Source organism: Cervus canadensis, chromosome 28 (assembly GCF_019320065.1).
Source record: "Cervus canadensis isolate Bull #8, Minnesota chromosome 28, ASM1932006v1, whole genome shotgun sequence".
Lineage (NCBI taxonomy): Eukaryota > Metazoa > Chordata > Mammalia > Artiodactyla > Cervidae > Cervus > Cervus canadensis.
The window spans coordinates 41,846,574-41,859,088 of NC_057413.1; the positions used below are offsets into that span (position 1 = coordinate 41,846,574).

Genomic DNA, 12,515 nt, shown 5'->3' on the forward strand with positions numbered 1-12,515 from the left:
CCAGTGTTACATGCTGGCCTCAGAAAATGAATTGGGATGTATGCCCTCTTTTCCTGTTCTCTGGAACAGTTTATATTGATAAGATTGATATAATTTCTTCCTTTAAAGATGTGGAAGAATTTGCTAGTCAAGCCACTTGGTCCTGGAATTTTTCTCTAAAGGATGGTTTTAATTGTGTATTATGGTTCTATGTATTATTTATATACCATCAAAATAATCCATATCATCTATTTGTATATAAATACAGGCACATATATAGTAAGCTATCTGTTGAAGGGTGTTAGTATATGCCATGTGGAGATCGGACTAGGACATCAGGAAGGGCAGGCTTGGGACTCTGGGCAGGAGTTGAAGCAGCATTCCAGTCAAATTTTTTCTTCCTCAGAGAACCTCAGTTCTGCTCTTAAAGCCTTGGAATTGGTTGGGTCAGGCTCACCCACATTATCTAGGATAATCTTCTTTATTTAACCTAAAATGATTAAATACAGTAACAGCTAAATTAGTGTTTGACTGAATAACTAGGACTGTAGCCTGTGGGTTGCCATATAAAACTGACCATCACAGCTCCTCCACAGTCTTGGCTCTCTTGCTAGTTGTCTGATGCCTTCAAACGGATGTGGGTTTTTTGTGTTTTTTTTTTTTTCCTTTTTTGGTTTCACCCATCCCATTCTGATGGATGCATTATTCTAGGCGATAGGGCTTACCAGTGCATGGAAGTCACGGTGGGAGCAGGGAGGAAGGCAGACTTCAGCTTGGCACAAAGGGAAAAAAAAATTTTTCCCCCCAAGCATTAGTGGCCAACAATAGGGTGAGCTAATAATAAGCAAGAGATTCTTTATTTTGGAATATTTTTAGCTAGACTGGACTGAACTAATAGTGTTTTTGTAGTCCTAGATGGAAGGTGATTTGGACCCCAGGTTTTTTTGACATTTATTGTCATGGGGGTAAAATTAGCCCATCATCAGGTGACCAGCATTTAAAAACAAAACACCTATCATTTTTTGTCACCATTATTTTATAAAAGAAAAGACATTTAATATAAAAAATGAAGTAAAACTTAGTTTAGGTACCAAGAAAGCATTAAACTAACATCTGCCACAATTCTTTAGTTCACATTTTAATATTTTTTAAATCGGGCCATGTCTTAAAATCATGTATGTATTAATATGATAGTACTTTCTTGAATCACTGTTATTAGATTGATGTCTTAGTCAATGTCAGTTGTCTTAGAATTAGGGTAATAATTGTGTTTGTATGTTTGTGTGCATGTGTTACATTATCTCCATTGCCCTCATTTTTGCTATGTCAGTGAAAACTTTCAACACTGATTAATACTGGTCCTTGAATCATTTTCTGACACAGTGACTGTGGATTGTCTCCAGAATTTTCAACATTTGTTCTATTACTTCATAGATCTGTCCTCTAAGACCTTCAGATCTTGCTATACAAGAACTCAGCCTTTCTTATCAAATGGCCTACTATATTGAATAATACATTTAAAATTTTAAAAATTGTACTCCCTTGTACTGTTTTAAGACATTACTGCTAATATTATAGCTCTTGGAAATTTCCTGGAAGTTTGCCATTAAGTAATCTTAACTTCAGTGTCTCTTCCTGTTACATACCTTGGATTGTTCCTAGCTTAAAGTTGTCATTAGAATGAGCATAACTAGTTGAATCCATCAAAAGATAGAAGCACCCTGTGTGGAAATTACAGAATTTGATCTACTCTGTTTTTAGATAATAAAGTTGAGTTATAGCAGAATTAAGTAAGGTCTTAAATTGAACTCAGGAACTCAAGACTGTAAAATCAACCGCTATCTGGAGTTAATTGATTTAGAGGTTGTTTCGAAGCAACTATTTAAACAGAAAAGGTGCTAGGAGTGTTCATTACTGGCACAGAAAGGTCATATGTCTTGGCTCCAGATCTTTGGCTTCAGGTCATATCTCCAAACTTGGGAAACTTAACATAGAATTCATGAAGTAAATCAGAAGTAAATCTCCGATAGGCAGAGATAACACAGCTTAAGGGTACCATGCGTTTGACTGTGAAGCCAGAAGCCTGTGTTTGAAGCCTAGCTGTACTATTTATTAGCTGTGTGACTGTGAGAACTTTTCTTAACTTTTTTATTCCTCAGTTTCCTCATCTGTAAATGAGAATAATAATAGCAGCTACTTCATAGAGGGTTTTTGTTGTTTTTGTTAGTATTAATTTCAATGACATTTATAAAGTACTTAGAATAACATGTAGCAAATGATATATGTTAAAATCAACAAAGGTTAGACTTAAGATGGACTGTGGTAATTTGGCATATTGAATCTCAACTGATTAATTAGTGATTCTAATGTAAAATGTGTTCTTGAGTAATTGGGTTTAGATTTGGTTATTTAAGGATGTAAGAAAACTTTGCATCTTGAAAGGGGTTGCAGTATTTAAAAACTTCAGATAAATTAATGAATCTAAGTTTAAGGATTTACGAAGGTTTTTTGAGTACTTTAAGATTGGCTTGGTAGGCAATTGAAGTACTAAAACAAAAAAAGAACATGTTAAAAGGTTAAAGGCCTTTAGTCAGTTACAAATTGAATGTAAGGTCTTTAAGTCTTAATTTAAATTCAGGTAAATGTAATATAGTCTCTTCTGGCACAAAAGCTGTTTTTAGACCTAAGTTTATTGACAGAAAGTTTATAAGAGCAGTAAGTTAGGAATTTCAAGTAGAGAAGACAGGGAAATATATCTAGGCAGTTATAATCTTGTCACTACTGTCCTTGTGCTTTTGTCTCCCAATCTGCTAGCCTGGCCTCTGCTAGCAATTCATACACGAAAATGAAGGAGAGGCTGCGGAATCAGAGGCGCTTTGCCTTTCTCTCCTACATCTCCTAGGTACTACCCTTCTTGCTGTCAACCCACTGAGCTCCTTTCACGACTAGACAGTTCCAGTAACCTCTTACTCTACTTGTCCATCTGTGGTTATATTTATTTTAAAGTAACATGTTGAATATGAAACTTCCTTATGTATAAACTTCACCTACAGGACAAAGCCCTTAACTCTATCTTACTTTATAATTCAAGGCCTCTGTAAATTAGCTGCAACTTGTTTTTCAACCTGTGTTCTCCTAGGGCTGTTCTATACAGCCATCTAAGTTGTGTGTTGTATAGCTCCTTAAATGATGGCGTGCATGGGGTTCCCTGGAGTTCTTTGGTGTGATGGTTACTCTTGTTTTCTCCCACCCTTTTGTATTAATCCTTCACTCTAACCTGGCTGGTCTACCCCTCCACTCCTTTCTTATACTAATAAAGTGCCTTTTCACTGTTACTTTTCTACCTGTTATACATCATTCACCCTGTTTTATGCCCTTTCTTTTCTTTAATAGGTAGAACTTTAGTTTTATTAACATCTAAGAGTTGAGTATTAAAATTAAAAGAATGAGGAAGATTTCTAATCACTCCTATGGGGTGAATTTGAGATATATTATAAAGAAAAATAGCAAAGTACAGAACTGGATATGGTATTCTATCTTTTGTGTGAGAAACAGAAGAATTAAAAATTTATATGTATGTACACACATTATCTATAAAGAGAAACACAAAGGATAAACAAATTAATAAAACTAGTTATGTGTAGGGAATAGATAGGAAAATAATGGAGGGGAAGGGAGAGACATCTTTGAGCATTCCTTTTTTGTAACACTAACTTTTGAACCATGTAAATGTTTTACATGATCAAAAATTAAAATAATGAAAAATAAGCTATGATTGAAGGATTAAAAAACAAAAATGAACCTAGATTACAGGACATACAGAATAAAATAATATAACTAAAAATAAACATAGTATGCTGACTATACATCCCTAGTGAAATGTAATTCAAGGACAAAAAAAATTAGCCCCCAAAAGACACTTAAACTTAGTGGGTTTAAATGTTAGTAACATTAATATTATAGTTTTAAAACTGAATTATGAACCAAGATTTTCATTGTGAGAGAAAAGATATAGTACTAAGATAAAATAAGTAAAGAAAAAACATAATGTCAAATTTGAGGTGAAAATATCAGTTTGTGTTTTAAAAAATCTTCAGGTTTGCTTCTAAACCATTTCAGTAGACTGTGATACCCCAATAGATAAGACACCTGGTGATCAGATCTTGATTTATAAATGCTTTTGTCCACTAAAAAGAAGAAAGGCTTCTGGAGAATTGGCTGATTGTAAGTCAGGGTCAGAGATGGTGAAAGATGAGCTTAGAAAACTTATATAGGAAGTAGCCTCAAAAAACCAGTAGAATTGTGTTTAAATGACAGATGAAGGCTTGAAGGGAATCCCACTAGCCATACCTGGGATAATTTGAACCCATAGTTGGAGAAGTTAAAAAAAAAAAAGAAAGAAAGATGGTAATAGGTCATTTTAATACATTAGATTAAAATAAATCTTTGAGTTCATAATTATACTTAAAAAGAAAGATAAAGGGAGAGTGAAGTAGTAGTTCTACTTAACAGAAGAATGCTAGACAGTAAATGTAGGAAGAATGATAAAATTAGAAAGTCATCATTTTGTAGTCCCAAATATTAAAATTGGTTCGGGCAAGAATCATCAATAGATGCTGAAACCACTGGGTGAAAAGTTATTGGGAGATAGGATATCAGATCTCTCTTTACAACAGAAAGACCTGTTGTCACTGCTTTAACCACATAATCAGACATTCCCTGTAGTGGGGTAGCCTGGCATTAGGTGCCTCTGATGTGATGGCAGTTTGAAGGACACAACTGTATTCTTGTTTAAAGAAAATTTAACTTGTACCTCATCACATGGAAACAATGAGATGGATGTTAGAACTAACCTAGACTTTTTAATTTAAAATAATTTTTATTTTTATTGAAGTATAGTTGATTTATAATATTTTATTAGTGCACAGCAAAGTGATTCAGTTATGTATTTTTTCAGATTATTTTCCTATGTGATTATTGAATGTTTTTGTATGTGTTAGATAGTGAATCCTTGTTGCTTATCTATTTTATGTATAGTAGTTTGCATTTGTTAATCCCGTTCTCCTAATTTGTCACCCCTCCTCTTTCCGCTTCGATAACCAAAGTTTGTTTTCCATGTCTGGCAGTCTATTTCTGTTTTGTATATAGGTTCATTTGTATTATTTTTCAGATTCCACATGTAAGTGGTATCATCATTGTCTTTCTCTGACTTGGTATGAAATTCTCTAGGTCTATCCTCTATGTTGCTGCAGATGGTTATATTTCATTCTTTTTTATGGCTGAGTAGTATTCTGTGTGTGTGTGTGTGTGTCTGTATCTATATATCATATTTTCTTAAACCAGTCGTCTGTTGATGGGCCCTTGGGTTGTTTTCGTGTCTTTGCTATTGTACATAGTGCTGCTGTGAACATTGGGGTGCGTGTATGTTTTTGAATTAGTGTTTTTGTCTTTTCTGGATATGTGCTCAGGAGTGGGATTGCTAGGTCATATGATAACTCTATTTTTAGTTGAAGGAGCCTCCATACTGTTTTTCATAGTTGGCTGCGCTAATTTATATTCCCACCAACAGTGTAGGAGAATTCCCTTCTCTGACTTTTAAAAAAAAGTCAATTTCATGTAAAACAACAGTCCCCCAAATTGTGTGGGTAGGGACAGCAGGGTGCAGAATATGAAAGATTAAGAACAGCCAAATATAAGGAATGCGCCTTGATTGAATTATGGATCCCAAAAAAGATTATGCAGGAAAATAGTAGGCCAATTGAGTAAATTTGATTATTGATTATATATTAGTATTATACAAATATTCATTTTCTTAGATGTGAGAGCAATGCTGCTGTGTGTTTTTTTAAGAGAATGTTCTCATTCTTAGAACGTGCTTGCTAAAGTAACTTGGGTTAAGTGTTGTAATGTTAAATTTTAAGTGATTCAGAAAAACTTGTGTGGTAGGGGAGCAGATGATCATTGGTAAATCTGAAGGATATATAAGATTTTACTGGTTATAGTGATTTTTTCAATTTGCTGTAGATTTGAAAAGTTTCAAAACAAAAAGTTGAGGAGAAAATCTTTGCTTCAGAGCCCAGCTCAGATTTTATCTCATATGAAGACTTCCTTTTCCCAACCACACTGTCTAGAGGTGATTTGCTCTCCAACTTTTGTGTTAATTTTATAATCCCCAAACCTGAGTGCCACATAAGAGCTGCCTAAGAAGTTGACTTTTTAATTTTTAATTACAAATTCCAGACCCATTGTAAGACTAGGCCCGAGAATCTGGAACCACTGGTTTGAACCCCCTGTTCTGTATTTATTACCTAGAGTTGCTTGTCTTTTTCACATAGCCCCACCTACTCTGTGGGAGCCTAGGGCCAGCCCTTGAGAACGTGGCTCAGTTGTTTGTGTTGCTCAGTGCTGGCGCACAGTGCGGTGTGCCTTCCACACAGCAGGGTTTGGTAAATATATGCTGACTATAACACATATGTTGGGACTAATCCGCTGATAATCTGAAGAGACTACCAGAAACTTCTCCATGGTTTTGAGATTTAAAAAAAGAAGAAACCTAGCTGATAAAAGTGCTTAGTCAGTACAGAAGTCCATTAGAAAGATGTATAGTTTTTAATTCTAAAACTACAGGTTTGGTTATAGAAATGACATGATTGTTACCAGCAAATGTTTGGAATTAAGAGTTAACAGTGATGTCATAGTTGAGTTTTATTACCTCTGCGAATATAAGGACTCTAGTACTTGATCTCTATAAAAATATAGATACCCAGAGATACAGTTTTTTCCCTTCTACATTTATTGATATGATTGACACATGGCACTGTATATGTAAGATGTAAAACATAATTTGACTTACATACATAATGATACGATGACAGTAGGTTTAGAGAACATAAATCTCATATAGAAACATTACAAAAATAGAAAAAAAGAGTTTTTTCCCTTGTGATAAGAACTCTTAGGATTTACTCCCTTAACGACCTTCATAGGTAAGGTAAAGAAAGCAGTGTTAATTATCTGTATCATGTTGTACATCTCCAGTACTTATTTATCTTATAACTCTAAATGTGTGCCTTTTTTTTTTAATGCTAAGATGATTTTTTTTAATTGGATAATTAGAGGTTTTGGTATTGGAATTGAGATAATGAATGAAGGTTGAGGTTCGGTGTTAATGCAAGAAAGAAGAAACAGATTTTAAAAATAAGGTCTTTGAAGATTTTTATAGGCTTGAAGCTGGTTTTGAGTATATAAAAAGTAATAATGGCTAACATTTTTGTTTTTAGTGTTTATACAAGCCATAGATTGCTTTAGCTGAAGTATCCATAATCCCTAAAATAGGACTTCCAAGTAGATATTGATGTATAGATGAGAAAATTGATTCTGAGAAACGTCTGTCGTGTCCCTAGATTCACACAGCTAGTACGTGGTGGAATCAAGAGCCAAACCAGGCGGTGTGGGTTCCAAAGCACTTGCTGGTAAATATGGGAAGCAGGATAGCTTGTGACTAAATGTAGCTTACCTTAATTTGAGACTTAGTGAGGAAATGGTATGGGAAATGGGAGAACATTTCATAGCATTAGTTCTTTGAGAAGGAAAAAAAACAGAGAAAGGAGTTAGGGGAAGGGAATTGATCTTTACCAAGGATTAATTATACAGTTGCTTAGACCCACAGGAAGAGTGTATTAAAAAGGCAGGTAATACACAAATGGGACCTAATTAAACTTAAAAGCTTTTGCACAACAAAGGAAACTATAAACAAGGTGAAAAGACAGCCCTCAGAATGGGAGAAAATAATAGCAAACGAAGCAACAGACAAAAGGATTTATCTCAAAAATATGCAAGCAGCTCCTGCAGCTCAATTCCAGAAAAATAAATGACCCAATCAAAAAATGGGCCAAAGAACGAAACAGACATTTCTCCAAAGAAGACATACAGATGGCTAACAAACACATGAAAAGATGCTCAACATCACTCATTATCAGAGAAATGCAAATCAAAACCACAACGAGGTACCATTACACGCCAGTCAGGATGGCTGCTATCCAAAAGTCTACAAGCAATAAATGCTGGAGAGGGTGTGGAGAAAAGGGAACCCTCTTACACTGTTGGTGGGAATGCAAACTAGTACAGCCACTATGGAGAACAGTGTGGAGATTTCTTAAAAACTGGAAATAGAACTGCCATATGACCCAGCAATCCCACTTCTGGGCATACACACCAAGGAAACCAGATCTGAAAGAGACACGTGCACCCCAATGTTCATCGCAGCACTGTTTATAATAGCCAGGACATGGAAGCAACCTAGATGCCCATCAGCAGACGAATGGATAAGGAAGCTGTGGTACATATACACCATGGAATATTACTCAGCCATTAAAAAGAATTCATTTGAATCAGTTCTAATGAGGGATGAAACTGGACCCATTATACAGAGTGAAAGTAAGCCAGAAAGATAAAGGCCAATACAGTATACTAATGCATATATATGGAATTTAAAAAGATGGTAATGATAACCCTATATGCAAAACAGAAAAAGAGACACAGATGTACAGAACAGACTTTTGGACTCTGTGGGAGAAGGCGAGGGTGGGATGTTCTGAGAGAATAGCATTGAAACAAGTATACTACCAAGGGTGAAATAGATCACCAGCCCAGGTTGGATGCATGAGACAAGTGCTCGGGGCTGGTGCACTGGGAAGACCCAGAGGAATCGGGTAGAGAGGGAGGGGGAGGGGGGATCGGGATGGGGAGCACATGTAACTCCATGGCTGATTCATGTCAATGTATGGCAAAAACCACTACAATATTGTAATTAGCCTCCAACTAATAAAAATAAATGAAAAAAAAAAAAGTCTGATGGTACAAAAAAAAAAAAAAAGGCAGGTGTATGAACCTTGACCAGTATTCAAGAAAAGCAAAATCTTGCACAGAAAAGTATTCTAGTATAGCTGCAATATTAACCTAACCCATCTTTAAAGTATATAATGTATTTATGTATATTAAAATAGCTGAAATAAACATTTTCACTTTGAATTAAAAACTTGATTAAACACTCTTAAAAATAGCAAAAATGCTCTAGTATTAATACATCTAATTATCCATACATTTAAAAAATATTTCATTGGAATGAACTATGGCAGTAATATTTTTAGGTAAAGCAAATTTTTACGTCCATATAGTAAGACAGCAAACAAGGCTACATTATGAGTAATAAACCGGTATGTGTGCAACTGCCATCTCCATTAAATTTAATGCTTTATGAAACTTCATAATTCTAAACTAGCAGTCACTGCAGAAAAAAATGAGTGGTTAAGATATAATTTTAAAGATTAAAGAAAAAATTTCCCTGTTGACAACTTTAAACCATTCTAGAAATTCTAGATAAATGACATAGAGAAATGATGTCAAGATTGTTAAATTAGACATTGTATTGACAAATAAGATTAATCAGTGTAAGAGAGTTTAAAAACCAGACCAAGCATAAATTATGTTAGTATTTGATTAAAGTGCCATCTCAAATCAGTGTGGGAAAAAAACGGACTCTTCAGAATATATTAAGGCAGTTAGTTGGTTAGCCATTTGGATTTTGTTAGATCTATACTAACTGGGCTTCCCTGCTAGCTCAGCGGTAAAGAATCTGCCTGCCAATGGTACGAGACAACAGTTCAGTCCCTGGGTCAAGGAGGTCCCCTGGAGAAGGAAATGGCAACCCAATCCAGTATTCTTGCCTGGGAAATCCCATGGACAGAGGAGCCTGGTGGGCTATAGTCCATGGGGTCACAAAGGGTTGGACAGGATTTAGCAACTAAACAATAACAAATTCCTGAGGGGAAAGTGGAAAGACACAAAGGTCAGGTTCAAAAGGCAAGTTAGGCAACTGAGGCAAAAAATAATTCAGAGAATTCTAAAAGTAGTAGTTGTTTAATCTCTGTCATGTCCAACTCTTGCGACTCCATGGGCTATAGACTGCCAGGCTCCTCCCATGTCCATGGGATTTCCCAGGCAAGAATACTAGAATGGGTTGCCATTTTCTTCCCTAGGGGATCTTCCCAACCTGGGGATCAAACCCACATCTCCTGCATTACAGGGGGATTCTTTTCTGCTGAGCCACTGGGGAAGCCCCAAAAGCAGTACCATGTGTCATTTTGCTGAATCAGAAAGAGAAATGTAGCTGAAATCAGTAGAACTATACAGTAGAACATAAAAAGTATATTCAAAAGTGGAGGATGGGTGTGATGTGCTTAAAGAGCCCAAAAAATGGTAACTAAGCAGTTGTATAAGGGAGATTCATATAACAAATGTGTCTCTTGCTTTTGTATAGCACTTCATGTTTTTTTCCCCCATACATCTTAATTGAGAAAGGATTATCTAGCTTTATAGTGGTTGGTATCATTCCATTTTTATGGATGAAAACACTGATGCTTAAAGAACATTTTCTTGGTGGTGAGGCTTAATTATCAATAGTAATAACACCAAAGCCAGAGACTGCTTTGCCTCAATCAAGTGGGTGGTCTTGTCATTACACCTTGTCATTTATACTTCCAGGGAGATGAGAGCAAGCCATGGAAACATCCAGTGATTCTCGTCAAGCCTGACAAACTTGACATGAATAAATCACTATTACCCAGTGTTTACCCAGCATGGGATTTTTTCCCCCTGCCTACTGAAATCTTTTAAGGCTCTTCAAGGTGAAAATTTCCAAGTGTTGATGAAATTGAATTCTTTTTGCTTTGTGATAACCTAGAGGGGTGGGATGGGGTGGGAGGTGGGAGGGAAGTTCAAGAGGGAGGGGATATATGTATACCTCTGGCTGATTTATGTTGATGTATGGCAGAAGCCAGCACAATATTGTAAAGCAGTTATCTTCCAATTAAAAATTTTAAAAAGAATGAATGACTTTTAAATGACCATGCTAAAATGAGCTATCATATTTCACTCTAACTAGCAAAGATGAGGAAGATTGATATACTGTTAGCCAGAGTTCTGGAGAATGGATGTTCCATGCTGCCAGACGGAGGATAAATTGCTATGTTTATAAAGAACAGTCTGGCAGTATACATCAAAACTTATTTACCTTTTTCCATAGCAATTTTATTTCTAGGAGTTTATTCTAAGGATATAATGGAATATGTGCCCAAAGATATATGTGCATGTATTTTACCACAGCTTTGATTTTTAAAGTATTTATATCTTTCTATATTGACTTTTTTTATTGAGCATAGATTGCTTTTATAAGCAGTAAAACACTGATGCTATTTTATTTATGGAAAAATATAATCTTTATATCACAGGATTCTTGCATTATGACTATAACTCCTATTTGATAAGAACTACAGCCAACAGTGACCCTGGAAACTACTGATTTTCTCTTTAATTTCTGACAAGCAATAGAAGGAAAAACTTCTGGAATCATTACTGGCTGAAAGGCAGGATGATTTGGGGGAAGCAGTATGATTAGATGAAAAGAATATGGGAATCAGAAGATCTAGATTTGGAATCTATCCCTGCTTCTTAGCTGCAGTTGTGATTTAGGCAAAGCTGCTAACTTTTCCAAAGCCTGTTGTTTTTTTCCAGCAGTGAAGTGAAGATAATTACTGTCTTTTTCGAGGGTTGTTTCAGTTTCAAATAAGATTAGATTTCTGAAAGTTTCTTTGCAGATTCTGTGGCTTGGGAATAACGATAGTCAACTTTATTGAGTACTATGTGCCATGCATTGTACTAAGCACTATAAGAAATTGCCTCATTTCTTGTATCAGCCCTGTGTGGTTAATGGTTATCATCCTCTCCTACAAGTGAGGAAATTGAGACATAGACCTAGAAGCCTGCCCAGGGCAACAGCTGTAAGAAGTGGAGCCATGATAGAGAATCATATTTGGGGAGCAGTGTAGCAAGAGGTCTCTAAGAAGTGTTCATCTCAGCAGTCTGCTAGACTTCTTTGATGAAGACAGCAAGTATGAGGGAAGGGAGAACCCAGTGGAAATAACTTAGCAACAAAGGTCTCTTTTCTTTGTTAAATTATTATGGGTTTGGGAACATACTGTAGGGAAACTATAGGATTTAGAAATCATATGGATAGATTTTATATGGGCTTATTAATACTGGAGTGGTATCAATATTTTTAGAAATAATCTAGAAAAAGAAAAACCAGAAAACAGAATTTCTTCTGAGATTTGAACATTAAGAATACACATGCAGAGGAAGTGAACAGAAAATCTTCAGTGGAGTTGGGTTAAATATATATCTACCCAGAGTCCATCTTGAAGATGGCAGGCTCTTAGCCATCAGTAACATCCTAGAAGGAGATCATGTGGACATTTTAGATCGTCTCTATCACTTCTATTGTCTCTCCTCTCGCCTTCACCCCTTTTTAACCTATTCCCAGGGATCCTGGGTATCATCACCAGAGAGCATATGTGAAGCAAGACTGGAAAACCTATTCCCCTTTAATAGAACACATTAGCAGAGTTCTTCTTACTGTGAAGTAAGAAAAAAGCGTAATGGAACTAGAACAAAGTCAATGATAAGCAGTTAACATAGTT

General features: G+C 35.7%; 1 protein-coding gene across 4 annotated transcripts in view; it reads left to right on the plus strand.

The window, feature by feature from the left end:
• Nucleotides 1-12,515, plus strand: part of KCTD20 (potassium channel tetramerization domain containing 20) — a 38,427-nt gene that overhangs the window by 7,534 nt on the left and 18,378 nt on the right. Inside the window, exon 2 of one of the 4 annotated variants that reach the window (XM_043449781.1) lies at nucleotides 10,522-10,664. The exons of the other annotated variants lie outside the window; for them this stretch is intronic. The gene's annotated coding sequence lies outside the window, so the exon portion shown is untranslated. The remainder of the gene's footprint in view (nucleotides 1-10,521; nucleotides 10,665-12,515) is intronic. 4 annotated transcript variants of the gene reach the window in all.